The sequence below is a fragment of the Loxodonta africana genome, chromosome 13, assembly GCF_030014295.1.
Source record: "Loxodonta africana isolate mLoxAfr1 chromosome 13, mLoxAfr1.hap2, whole genome shotgun sequence".
NCBI lineage: Eukaryota > Metazoa > Chordata > Mammalia > Proboscidea > Elephantidae > Loxodonta > Loxodonta africana.
Genome location: NC_087354.1, coordinates 52,053,533 through 52,068,485, shown reverse-complemented (window position 1 = coordinate 52,068,485; position 14,953 = coordinate 52,053,533). Strand labels below are relative to the sequence as shown.

The 14,953-nt window shown below is 36.9% G+C and overlaps 1 protein-coding gene across 13 annotated transcripts in view; it reads right to left on the bottom strand.

Moving 5' to 3' along the window:
• HERC1 (HECT and RLD domain containing E3 ubiquitin protein ligase family member 1) overlaps positions 1-14,953 on the bottom strand; it is a 197,025-nt gene that overhangs the window by 162,521 nt on the left and 19,551 nt on the right. The window contains exon 2 of one of the 13 annotated variants that reach the window (XM_064267423.1): positions 12,367-12,461. The exons of the other annotated variants lie outside the window; for them this stretch is intronic. The gene's annotated coding sequence lies outside the window, so the exon portion shown is untranslated. The remainder of the gene's footprint in view (positions 1-12,366; positions 12,462-14,953) is intronic. 13 annotated transcript variants of the gene reach the window in all.

The following is a 14,953-nucleotide window of genomic DNA, read 5'->3' as shown; positions in this document are numbered from 1 at the left end:
TGTAGCTAAGATGCTTCTCAGTTTTTGATTTTTGCTTATTCTGTAATCAGCCACCTCATGGTACTCTTGTTTTGATTATTTAGTCAGATTTTTTCTAAGGGATTTCTAAGTGCTCAATAAAATCATTCACAAAAACAACAATCTCTAGAATATATCAGCCAACCAACCAGTTGCCATCAAGTCAACCGTGACTCATGGTGACCTCATGTCAGAATAGAACTGTGTTCCATGGGGCTTTAGATGGCCAACTTTTTTAGAAACAGATTATGAGGCCTTTCCTTTGAGGCACCTCTGGATGAACTCGCTCTAGAATATATAATATTTATTTTATTTTATTGTTCAATTCCATTATTGATAATAGTGGTGAAAGTGGGTATTTCTGTCTTGCACCTGATTTTTACAGCCAATGCCATTAGTATTTTCCTTTTGTTTTGTGATATGTAATTTTTAATCATTAAAAAAAGAAAACTCTATTCCTGCCTTCTTAATAGGTATCTAGTAGAGATGGATGCTGAATTTCATCAAATGCCTTTTTAGTATATCTCAATATAACATGAATTTTCTTAATGTTAACAGATTTGTCTGGGTTAAGCCATTCTTATATTCCTGGAATCAATCCCACTCACACCTGGTATGTTAACTTTAGGTGCTGTTTCATTTTGCTTGCTATTATTTATTTTTAATAGACACTGTAACTTAACAGAGACAAACTCTTCTACCTACCTCTCAGTACTGAAACATAGTAAGTCCTCAATAAATGATAACTATCATCATTATTATTACCCCCTGACCACAGATACGGTTACCAGTCACATAACATCTACACATGGTCCCAATCTCCCCTCCCAAGAACACTTTGAAAATTAAAATAAATTAAGAATCCCCAGATGCAAAGGTCAGAAGAATCCAGATGTATCTGAATTTTAATATCATTCCTTGCTACAAGTATCCAAAGGAGGGAATGATCCAGAAAACCCCTAGAAGAATGATGGGATCACCAAGGATAGTGATGAAGGTCAGAGTTACTGAGGAACCAGGGGTTCTGAAAACAAACAAAAAAAATAACAGAATTTGAGGGAAGACAGGTGATGAGAGGTGACGGAACAATAAAATACTAGGGAAAAACGGTAAGCACCTAAATTAACAAGAATAGTTGCAAACAAGGTTAAGAGTGCAGAGAGGTAAGAAGAGATCAGAGAGTTCGTGAGGTTTCGGAAGTCAGGCTCAAGATGCTGTAAAACCAAGGCACAGACCTGTCTGCTTCATAGTAATTAAGAGAACAAAGCAATGCTCAGCCTTACCTGGGGCTGTGTGGATCATAACAAATTACAGATAATATTACAAAGAGCTGGAATTCCAGGGCACTTAATTGTGTTCATACAGAACCTGTACACGGATCAAGAGGCAGCTGTTCCAACAGAACAAGGGGATACGCATGGTTTAAAACTGGAAAAGGAATGTCGCAGGGCTGTATGCTTTCACCTTACTTATGCAATCTGTCTGCTGAGCAAATAATCCATGAAGCTGGACGACATAAAGAAGAATGCAGCAAAAGGACTGGAGGAAGACTCACTAGCAACTGCAATATACAGATGACACAGCCTTGCTTGCCAAAACAAAGATGACTTGAAGCATTTACCGACGAAGGTCAAAGATACCTGAATATGAAGAAAATGAAAATCCTCACGACTCAACCAATAAATAACAAAATAAATGGAGAAAAAACTGAAGTTGTCAATGATTTCATGCTACTTGGATCAACAACTAATATCTATGGAAGCAGCAGTCAAGAAATCAAAGGCATATTTTATTAGGCAAACCAGCTGCAAAAGACTTTCTTTCACCCAGTTAATGCCTATTCACGAGATCACAATTAAACAGCCCAGTACCTGGAACATATCAGATGCTCAATAATTAGCTGAATTAAAACAGTTCCTCAGAGAAGCTGTACCTGATGACACCTGTGAGATCCAGTATCTCTATCAAAATGCTCACACAGAACCCAGTACTTTACCTTCATAGAACCTTGCACAGTTCACAATTATGTAATATTTGTGTAATTATTTACCTAATGTCCTTCTTTCACACTAGCCTATAAGGTCCATGAAGTTAAGACAGTGTCAATTTTGTTTATCGTTATATCCCCAGTGCTTAACAAAGGTAAGGCACATAGAGGGACCACAATAAATATTTGCTGAATTGAACTGAGCAAGCTGAATTGATGTAGCTCATTATTTATATTGAATATAATTTAAACCCGGATTTTATCTTACTCTGAAATGATAAAATAGGAGTACTTTAAAAGAACAGATCCCAATGTCGTGGTACCACAGTGGACAGACCCTGTGCATTCTGTCTTCAGGCCATTTCTGATTTCTTCTCAGAGTACATACATCTTTGGAGGAATCCCAACCACTCTCAAGGCCTTCACCTACCTCTCACATGCTAATGACTCCAATCCTAATTTCTCTCTCCTGAGCTCCAAACTTGAATATCCACTGCTAACATGATATTCCTACTTGAATGTTCCAAACCCAAACCAAATTAGTTGCTGTTGAGTCGATTCCAACTCAGAGCAACCCTATAGGACAGAGTAGAACGGCCTCATAGGGTTTCCAATGAGCGGCTTGTGGATTCAAACTGCCAATCTTTTGGTTAGCAGCCAAGCTCTTAACCACTGTACCACCAGGACGCCAAATGTTCCAAAGGAATCTCAAATTCCCCATATTTAAAACTGAACTTGTCATTCCCTCCCCCCACATACACAGTACTCAGAGATTCATAAAAGGAAGGAGTCAATCAGGACACTTAACAACGGTATTTCTGGGAGTGCAGAAAGGACAGCCCTATTTGCAAAGTTCTGCAACTGAAACTTAGGTGTACGCAGGGACCCATCTGTCCCTCCCCTGCCCCACGTACCTCCTTTTTTAGAGGGTTTCATTAGGCTGAATGATTGATTTTAGCACTCTACCCATGAAACCACACAAACTATCATGTCTAGCTGCACAAAATCAAACAGATAATAAAATAAAAAGGAAAAGCCTTTTTGTTACTATTGCTATTTGGAAAGTAAGTACAGTTAGAAAAGGAAAAGACTTGCTGAGCTTGCTGGCAAATTGTTTTGCTACATCAATAATTAGAACTAGTCAAACAAAACCAGGAAGCAGACGTGCTTAGTCAGCAAGTAAAGAACTATAGACAAAATCAAATCAAACTAATGGATTTTCACTTGTATTCCAGAAGAACTACCAATTCACAATCCTGATGAACCAGCTAAATACTGGCAAAGGAAAGAAAAATTGCTGCTGTTTTTGTTTTAATTCACAGTGATGATTTATACCACTAAAGGCCAACTGTTCTTTTTCCCCCTCCTGGTCCAAAGCACAAATTCAAATTTAATTAAATATATAAATTGCCAAATTCATCAATGAAAAGTAGAGTTAGAAAAGCTACCAAGGGATGGTACCCGGCTACCACCATTCACTGCCCAGACAGGGAATACAACAAAGAATCCGTGATGGAGCAGGAGAACAATGGGATGCAGATTTTAAATTCTCCTATAAAAACCAGGCTTAAAGATCTGACTGAGACCAGAGGGACCCTAATGGTCATGGTCCCCGGACCCCTTTGATAGCTCAAGATTGGAACCATTCCCAAAACCAACTCTACAGACAGGGATTGGCCTGGACTATAAGATGGACAATAATGCTGATGAGTGAACTTCGTGGCTCAAGTAGACACATGAGACTATGCTGGCAACTCCTGTCTGGTGGAGAGATGAAAAGGAACAGGGGGACAGGAGCTAGGTGAATGGACGTGGGGAATACAGGGTGGAGGAGTGTGCTATCACATTAAGGGGAGAGCAGCTGGGAGTGCACGGCGGGGTGTGTATGGCTTTTTGTATGAGAGACTGACTCAATCTGTAAACTTTACCTAAAGCACAAGAAATACATTTAAAAAAAAAAACTACCAAGGGACTGGAAAATAAATCAATTAACACAACCACCATCTTTCTAAAAATGAAATGAATGAGGAAGGCTGAAAGATTTGAAGAAAGGAACAGATTTAATAGTTCCTACAAGTTAGCACATCAAATTCTGAAGCCTTCCAGCACTTTCTAGACAAACAAAGCAATAAAAGCAGATAACATTCATTTACCTTCAGGTACTAATTCAGAGCTACTTTTTTTAATTTAATTAAACCTGCTCTAATAACCTTAACTCACAATTATCTTTTTCATTTTGGAATTTCTATGTCTCTTATATAGGAGCACTTTGAAAACTGTAAAACTAGATGTTAGTTAAGTGTTGCCCTGAATGATTTCTAATTGTTAACCACATATTCCCCAAAGGGAAGTAACATCAGCTATTTTAAGTTTCTTCTTTACTAGAGTCCTTCACTGAACTTAGCATAACATTAGAAAAACGTTAACTTTCTTTTTTCACATTAACTTTTGTTGACAAACAGTAATAAACAAAAAAATGCCACCACAATTTTCTAGTACAAAAAGTTTATCATTATGAGCTATAAGCAAATTTATTATGTTTTTCAAGATTTAGTTTTCAATTTAATGATTCCAATCAATGGCTACTATCAAACTTTACGTTTTCTGGAACATCGATACACTTTTTAATGAAATAATCCTTGGAAACTAGATGGTGCCCAGCTACCACTACCGATCATACAGACCAGGGACTCAACAGATGGCTCCGGATAGAATGAGAGAAAAATGTAGAAAACTCAAATTCCTAAAAAAAATGGCAGACTTACTAGGCAGAGACTACATGAATCCTCGAGACTATTGCCCTGCAATACTCTTTAAACTTGAAACTCAAAACACTCCCAGAAGTCACCTTTCAATCAAATAACAGATTGACCCACAAAATAAATATCACCTGCAAGTACTGTGCTCTTCAAAACAATCATCTAGATGAAATCAAATGTTTAACATTTACCTTAGACCAAAGATGAGAAGGTGGGGGTACAGGGAAGCTAGATGAATGGAAACAGAACAACCAAAATGGAAATAACAAGAATGCTGATATTTTGTGAAGAATGTAACCAGTCACTGAACAATATATATAGAAATTGTTAAATGAGAACCTAATTTTTGTATAAACTTTCACCAAAAAGCACAGTAAAATATTAAAAAAAAATTACCAATTTGGCAACTTCAAACACCTGTTATGCTAAGAGATGCAATTAGTCCAGAATTTCAAAAGGAAATGTCAGGACACACAGATTCCTTAATTTGCAGCTCACCCATGGCCATGAACCAGACAATACTTCAACAAAAGTAGATTTTCCAAAGGGGTAATGACGTCAGTGGTCCTCATCAAACAGTACGTAGAGAAACCCTCCTTCTTCTTCAGAACTGTCAGCCTTCTGGTATTTACAGAGGACAGCCTAAACCACTGCAATCGTAACATTTTTAGTAAATTTATCCTCACTGAACTCCCACTGATATATCCAATTTACACTTCAAATGGCTCCCTAAAAGAAAGAATGGACAAATAGCATAAATATCATCTTCCTAAAAAGGAAGTAGGTACTATGGGTAGCTCCTCAAACACATAACTTTGTGTATAAATATGCTTTCGGTAAGAAATAAAATCCAAAAATTATCTGAAAGAGCCACTGGTATCAAAAGAAACAGTGGGGGGGTGGGGGTAGATATGATACTAATCACTAACTGGTTTTAAAGTCACCTTTTTGTCTCTTTATCAAATATATATATATTTGTTGTTGTTAGGTGCCATTGAGTCAGTTCCGACTCATAGCGACCCTATGTATAACAAAATGAAACACTGCTGCCTAGTCCTGCGCCATCCTCAGAATCGTTGTTATGCTTGAGCCCATTATTGCAGCCACTGTATCAATCCATTTCGTTGAGGGTCTTTCTCTTTTTTGGTGACCCTCTACTTTACCAAGCATGATGTCCTTCTCCAGGGACTGGTCCCTCCTGATAACATGTTCTAAGTATATGAGACAAAGCCTCGCCATCCTTGGTTCTAAAGAGCATTCTGGTTGTACTTCTTCCAAGACAAATTTGTTAATTCTTTTGGCAGTCCAGGGTATATTCAACATTCTTCACCAACACCACAATTCAAAGGGGTCAATTCTTCGGTCTTCCTTATTCTTTGTCCAGGCGACTGAAAACACCATGGCTTGGGTCAGGTGCACTTTAGTCTTCAAGGTGACATCTTGGCTTTTTAACACTTTGAAGAGGTCTTTTGCAGCAGATCTGCCCAATGCAATGCGTCTCTTGATTTCTTGACTGCTGCTTCCATAGATGTTGATTGTGGATTCAAACAAAATGAAATCCTTGACAACTTCAATCTTTTCTCCATTTGCCATGATATTGCTTACTGGTCCAGTTGTAAGGTCTTCTGTTTTCTTTATGTTGAGGTATAAGCCCTACTGGAGGCTGTGGTCTTTGGTCTTCACGAGTGCTTCAAGGCCTCTTCACTTCCAGCAAGCAAGGTTGTATCATCTGCATATTGTAAATTGTTAATAAGTCTTCCTCCAATCCTGATGCTCCACTTTTCTTCATATAGTCCAGCTTCTTGAATTATCTGCTTAGCATACAGACTGAATAAGTATGGTGAAAGGATACAACCCTGATGCACTCCCTTCCTGGCTTTAAACCACACAATATCCCCTTGTTCTGTTCAAACAACTGCCTCTTGATCCATGTAGAGGTTCCTTATGAGCACAACTAATTATTCTGGAATTCCCATTCTTCACAATGTTATCCATAATTTGTTAAGATCCACACAGTCAAATGCCTTTACACAGTCAAGAAACAAAGATAAACATCTTTCTGGTATTCTTTGGATAAACCCCTAGCACATTCACTAATTAAGGCTGGTCCTTTTTGTGTATTAAAAAAAATCTTCTATATGTTAGTTTTAACAAAGGTATTCCAACTTATTACTACAAGGAACTTGACAAAAATATGCAAAATGTATCCCTAAGTAGGCCTACTAAACCCCAAGCACAGTGCTCTTAAAGGACTCAGAGCCCCAAACAGAATAAGGATACGTAAGCAATTACAATATTATAAGGTTTCCTAATAGTAACCCCCACACCCTCAGGAGCTATGGATAACACTAAAGCAATGAAGAGAAGAACAGGTCAGGACACAAGAGGTCAATGGCAGGCCACTGCAGAAGTTGAGATGAGGGTCTAAAATAAAAGAGCAACAACAGGGCTTGTGAAGAGATGAATTTTAAGAGTATTGAGAAGGTATGCTCAATGGAAGTAGGCTCAATCAACATTGTCACACTGCACTTTTAATCAAGGAATTAAGTCATCACTTAAACTAAGAAATTTCCTATTCATTGCAGCCTTGTTTAGAAGAGAAGAAAGGTGGGGGGGGGGGGGGACCATCAAAAGTCCATCAACAAGAAACTGGTTAAATAAATTATAAAATATACTGTAATTCAAAGCAATCATTAAACTGAATGATCTGAGTTGATCTGGAATGTACTGAATGGAATGATAACTGTGATATATTAAGTTAAAAACACATAAAATGTAGAATAACCTGCAATATGCCACCATCTGTACAAGGAGGAAAAAAAGCATACAAATACATGACCATACACCAACGCACGACTGGAGAGGTTTAGAATCCCTGAAAGGATACGTAAGAACTGGTAAGAGTTAATTATGGAAAAAATCAAAGAAACTAGGATAGGGAATAAAAGGGAGACATACATTTTATTCTAACATACTTTGTACTGTTTGGGTTTCTTACTATGTGTATATATTACCTAAAAAATATTTTATTAAAAAAAAGATCTGTACATCAGTGTTCATTGCAGCACTATGCACAATAGTCAAAAGGTGGAAACAACCTAAACATCCATCAACAGATGAATGGGTAAGTGTGTGTGTGTGTGTGTGTGTGTGTGTGTGTGTAAAACCACATATATAAATAAAATGAAATATTTACTCAGTCATAAAGAAAAACAAGTCCTGATACGTGTATGACATGGATGAACCCTGAAAACATTATGCTGAGAGAAATAAGTCAGACACAAGTCGACAAATATTTTGTAATCCCACTTATATGAGACAGGCAAAGGTAGAGACCCCAAAGCTTATTAGTAGTTACCAGAGGTGAGAGGGGAAAGCAGGAATCAATGCTCAAAGGGCACTCAGTTTCAGTTCATGGTGGTGGAATAATCTGGAAAAGGGTAGTGGTAATGGTGGCAAAACACAATGAATATAATCAACGTCACTGAATTGTGTGTGTAAAAAGTGTTGAATTGGCAAATGTTTTAGTATATATATTTCTACTACAATTAAAAAAAAAAAAAGAATTATTCAGGCAAGGGTCATTTTCCCAAGAATGCTAAAACCACTGGGAAAAAATGGAGGGAGACAGCAATTTTGTACCATCCGCTGGGTTACTCATTAACTACAGAGGGAAAAATGTTATTTACAGTCCAGGGACCTGGTGGTGGTCACCACCTTAAGCAAGTGATCAAATTTCGCATCACTTATAACGGAAGAAGGTAACATTAAGCGCCTCCTGAGCTAATGCAAGAAGTACACAACATCATGTACATAGTGTTCATGCAATAAAGGTTTACTCTGCGTATAGGACCAAAGGAAACAATCAGCAAATTCAGATTTGTAGGACAGTCTACAAGACAACTGGCCTAGACTCCATTAAATTACTGTTATTTAAATTTAAAAAAAAAAAAGGCAGTAGGATTGTTCTGGGTTAAAAGAGACCGAAAAACCAAAAACAATATGTGAATGTGATTGGACCTTGGGGAAGAGGGAGGGAACAGCTATAAAAGACATGCGTGCAACAACTAGGAAAATTTAAATACAGACAATCCACGAGATGTTGAACTAATGTTATTTTCCTTAGGTGTGATAAAGGTACTATGGTTACGTTGAAAATGTTCTTATTTTCATGTGATAATGGGACTGTGGTCACATTGAAGACGGTCTTTAAGAGATGCACAGTACAGTACTGTGGGGAGAGGAGTATCAGTGACGACTACAACTTGCTCTCACTTAAAGCAAAATGTGTGTGTTTAACAACAACAACAACAAAACCATTGCCATCGAGTTGCTTCCGACTTGACTGCTAACCAAAAGTTGGCAGCTCGAATTCACCAGGTGCTCCTTGGAAATCCTATTGGGCAGTTCTGCTCTGTCCTATAGGGTCACTATGAGTCGTATGTGTTTAGAGGAAAAGAAAAAAGCAATTACAGCAATATGTTACAATATGTGGATCTAGTGAAAATTATATGGGTCTTCATATTCTTTATAGATTTGAGAAATTTTCAAAATAAAGAATTGGAGAGGAAGGTAGAAATGGCTGAATTGGGCACAGTTGAGCCCTGATGATTCAAACATGAAAGGAGAAAAAAAAAAAAAAAGATTATCTTTTACAATAATAGTATACACTGGAAGTAAACAGTGTTTTGTTTTGTTTTTTTCCCATTAGTAACCATATCTTTCCTGATGCAGCCTGTGTAATAAACTCATTAATTCACAAGAGTACTTGTACCAAGCAAATATCACTTTTCATTTCCTCGTGACATAATCATTTTTAAGTAATACAGTGATACCACCTCTATAAACTCAGAGTAAGATTTATAACTCTTGCTCAGAAACAAAGCTGAAAGAAAAATACTTCTCCCATAAACATATATATTAAGTTGCCTGCAAGGAAGATAAAAGCCAGAGAGCAAGATGACAAGTTTGCTTAAGCTTGTGCTTGTACAAAGTACACAGAAGGAAGCTGAAGGGCAGGGAATGGCTGGACTCAACAAAAATGACGGGAAGGCAGAACTTTCCATCTCTTAAGTCGTCAACCCACATCTTCGTTGTTTTAAAATATTATGAATTTCTATATCAGAAAACGTCTGGGCAAATCTCTACTGTAACATGATGGAATAAGTTATAGCAGAAAAAATCTGAAGGGTAAAACTGATTTGGAAATGTGTCTGTGTTCAACTTTCTTTGAATATGTCTATTGTCTTGACAACACACTTTTAAAGAAAATAATAAAGCCACCCTATGAAAATCTGACTTGGGAGAAATGGGAAGCTTTCCTTGTTTCGTCTTCTTGAACCCTACCAAACTCCCTCCTGAAAAATCTCTCAGGTTGACAAAAAAATAGTAGACTTTAAAAATAGGCCCAACCCTGTAGAACTCATCAAGCTGTACAGTTACTATATGTTCATATCTATAAATGTATATTATACTTCGATAAAAAGTTTTTTTAAATATGTATTTGATGAAATACCAGGCACAAATCTAACAAAACATGTACAGGATTTATATGCTGAAAATTATAAAATGCTGATGCAAGAAATCAAAGAAAATCTAAATAAATGAAGAAACATACCATGTTCTTCGATTGGAAGACTCAATATTGTAAAAATGTTAATTCTCCCCAAATTAATCGATGGGTTTAACGCAATACCTATCAAGATCCAAGTAACATTTATTGTGGCTATAGGCAAGCTTATTTTAAAAATTTATTTGGGGAGAAAAAGGAACCAGAAGAGCTAAAAAATAGAAGCCTTACCATCAACTTAAAATCAACAACGAAATACAGAGAGGTGTAAGTAAAATATAATCCAATCTTAAAAAAGAAAAAAATCTGACTAAGACTATTCTGAAAACCTGTTCGGGCAGAGAGAGAATGATTACCAAGCACTGGTGAAAATATACACAACAAAACATGCAGCAATTCAACAATCTCTACATGAACAATTCCACTGCATAAATTACATCACCAAAAAAAAAAAAATCTATAGGTTGTTCTTTGAGAATTGACTTCGGTACAAAAGCGAGTATCCGATGTGCTTTTATGATTTAACACAACAGGCTCCTTTCCCTTCCCACCACACCAATTGTACTGACAATCAGAGATGGTTATTCACACACACATTAAGAGTCCACATACAGACTACCCCAAGAGAACTACATTTTTTCTTTTCTCAATGTTTGCTTAAGGAGGTCTGAGTCACTTATCTTTTAATCTAGCACAGTGCAAAAGGAAGTCTTTTCTATCAAATTACACCATAATCAATAATCTCAAGTTCTATAGAAAAGCTATTCATTCCCTCCCTAAATTAACCTATTTTCAAACACATGTTTTACCTATTCACCCAGCCTTTACTAACAGGTCAGCTATTAGTGTGTGTTTTGGGGGCTTGGGGAGGAGTGGACTACATGTATCTCAATCTGCCCAGGACATCACCATTTTATGCCTGTTTTCCCTGTATGTGCCTTTTTGCAGTAATAGAGGCAAGAAAGCAAATCCCGATCAATGTCCTCTTTCAAGAATGCAAGATTTCAGATAATAAAATGATATGTACAGGCTTTTTAAAAAATCTCTTTATATACAGATAAAACCCAACCAGTAGATATAGAAAAAATCTGGAGAACTAAACATCAGAATTTAACAGCGGTTATTTTGGATAGTGGGATTACAGATGGCTTTTGCTTTTTTTATACCTTCTTATACTGTCTTAAAAAATTATTTTTTACAACAAGCATACATTTCTTTTTACATTTGGGAGGGAGTTATTTCCATTTGTTAAAAGCAGCTTTTCTTTTCTGACCCAAATCCTTATCTCATTTTAACACACGTTAATCATCAAGAACTGAGGAAATGTAATGTACTATACAAAAGATTAGCTTTTTTTTTTTTTTTTTTTGAGAGAACACAGTTTATTAAAGAAGTTTATTCCTCTTATGGTTTTTTTTGTGTGTGTGTGGTGAAAATACATACAACAAAACATACCGTACAGCAATTCAATAATTTCTACATGTACAATTCCATGACACTGATTACACTGAGCAACCATTTTCACTCTTTCCAAATTCCCACCACCATTACCATATAACCAATGTACCCTAGGCAAAAACCATCTCTTTCCCCCTCCCTCCCTGCCGCTGGTAACACTAATAACTTTTGGTTTCTAAATGTTTGCTTATTTCGTATAAGTGAGATCACACTGTCTTTTGTGACTGACTTATTTCACTAAGCAAAATGTTTTCTAAGAAAACATCAGTCTTTAAGATGCAGAAAGCCTAGATTCTAGAACCACCTGTGCTGTGGAAAATATAGAATCTACCTAATGACCTGTCAGGGATGTTAAGATCAAATGAGAATCCATAAGAAAATTTTAACCCAATGTATAAATGTGATGAGCTATTATTACTACAAGTCCATGAACAAACTGTGTAACCTCAGGTCTCATGTATGAAATGAGGGAGTCTTAGTAAGTGACTGCTAATTCACTTCTAAGTCTAGTATTAACAGTGTCTTCTTAACTCAGCCTTCTACCTGCATCTAATCTACCTCTTCTTCAGGTATACCTTTTTTACGGATAATGGCTCCCTGATCTTCATGTTTTCTGTCTTCACTAGGATACAGCCAGCTCTCCACATTCTTCTCTTATGGGCCTGATTGCCTGGAAGTTAAAAAATATATATATATCTCTTCCCTCTAAACAGATTTTAAGCCCTCTTTTTATCTATTTATATTTCATGCTCTCAACCTGCCATACCTTATAATGTACAACAGTGACTGTATTATGAACATGTACTCTGGACCCGGGCTGCCTAGATTCCGATCCTGGCTCTGTATGTCACCAGCTCTGCACAATTTAAGCTCTCTGTGTCTCAGTTTCTTCATTTGTAAAATAGGGATAACAACAGTACACCTACTGCAAGGTTGTTGTGAAGATTAATGAGTTACAAATTTTACGTAAAGTTGGAGCTCTGTGGCACAGTGATTAAGAGCTTGGCTGCTAACCGAAAGGTTGGCAGTTTGAATCCACCAGCTGCTCCTTGGAAACCCTATGGGGCAGTTAGTTCTACACTGCCCTATAGGGTTGCTGTGAGTCGAATCAACTTCACAGCAATGGATTTTCGTTCAAATCCTCTAATTCAAAAATTGTTCCTTGGATCACTAGTTCCTCAAAATGTTATAAGGACAGAAAAAGGTTCAGTGATCAGATCAATTTGAAAAATGCTAAATTAATGTTAAACAGGTTTCTTTACTATAGGTCTTTTACATGTTAGTATGTACTATGACATTTCAAAAGAGGATAAAGTATACATTGTTTCCCAAGTTTATTAGACCCCAGGACCCTTTTGTCAAGCAGCACATTGGGAAATGCTGCTATTCAAGTCCTTTGACACCTTTTAACACAAAATATGCTGTTATGTAAACTCAATATTTTGTTAATCTGATTCACACACAGAAGGCCTATTCTCAAGTTCTTGTGAGAAATCTGGCTCAGGAAAATAACTGCTGCCCTGCACAAATTATTTTTGCAGTTTCTGAATATGAACACTGACCTCTTAACAGAATAAACACCAATTACCAACTACACACTCTAGGTCACGGGCTATTTATCTCATGATGGGGTGTTAACCTATTTATGGCCCAAATGTCCTCGGAACAAAGTCTATTTATTCAACATCCCCAAGTTTTCTCTGAATTTTCAATACTAAGAACTTGTACTTTTCCCTAAAGGAATTCCACCACAGAACCTTACTAAGTTATCCCAGTATCAGTGCTGCTATACAGTAGCCTAAACAACTTAGTGTTGAAGACCAAGCCAAAAGAATGCCACCTAATAAAATGAAGAAGGAATAATAGAATTTCACTACTTTGCAACCCTTGCTGAATTAAAAAACCTAAGTAATGATCTCGAGCTGATAGCATCACAATAAGAGATAACAAGACCTTATGCACCTCCTGATGGCAACACAAAACACTCGTATGAAGTACTCTTGTGAAAAAAAGGAAAAAAAATCAAAACTGAATCTGAATAATTTATCAATTTACAAGCAATTCAGAAGACAAAAGAACATGTTAAAAGTCAATGCAGGTACACAATCAGAAAAATCAGACTATGGCAAACTTTTCAAACAAAACAACCTGGTTTCTTTTAATAAAAATTGATAACGGGGAAAAAAGAGATGGAGGGAGAGCCCACAGATCAAATGTTATTTAATAAACACACCAAACAATTGTAAAGCATGGCCCTTATTTGGCTCCCACTTCAAGCAAACCATATACGTGTGTGTGAATATATACACACAAAATGAAAGAGAAATATGTAACCAGATTACATATTTGATATTAAGAACTTGCTATAAAAATTGTAGGTGTGATCACTGCATTATGGTTATGTTTTTAAGACACACACACACACAGAGACACCCTAACCTTTAGAGAAGCATACTGAAATATCTGAATTTTTAATTCAAAACAATCCAGGGAGTAGGGAGTGGGGAATGGTAGATGGAAACACAGATGAAACAAGACTATGAGTTGATAATTCCTGAAGCTCAGTGGTGGATAAACGGGAGTTCTTCATATTATTCTCTTTATTTTTATTAATGTATGTTTAAGATATTCTGTAATAAAAAGATAAGAAAAAACTCCACTGTCTAGAAATTAGCTTACCTGCCTAGGACTGCAAATTACCTCTACATGTTCCATAATCCACCACTCATCTGTCATTGTGTCGTACTATGGTGGCTTGCATGTTGTTGTAATGCTGGAAGCTATGCCACCAGTATTTCAAATATCGGTAGGGTCACCCATAGCAGACAGGTTTCAGCAGGGCTTCCAGACTAAGACAGACCAGGAAGAAGGACCTGGAGATCTACTTCTTAAAAATTTGGCCAGTGAAAACCTTATGAATAGCAGCAGAACATTGTCTGATATGCTGCCAGAAGATGAGCCACTCAGGTTGGAAGGCATTCAAAACAGGACTGGGGAAGAACTGCCTCCTCAAAGTAGAGTCAATCTTAATGATGTGGATGCAGTCAAGCTCCCAGGACCTTCATTTGCTGAAGTGGCATGACTCAAAATGAGAAGAGCTGCAAACATTCATTAATAGTTGGAACATGGAATGTATAAAGTATGAATCCAGGAACACTGGAA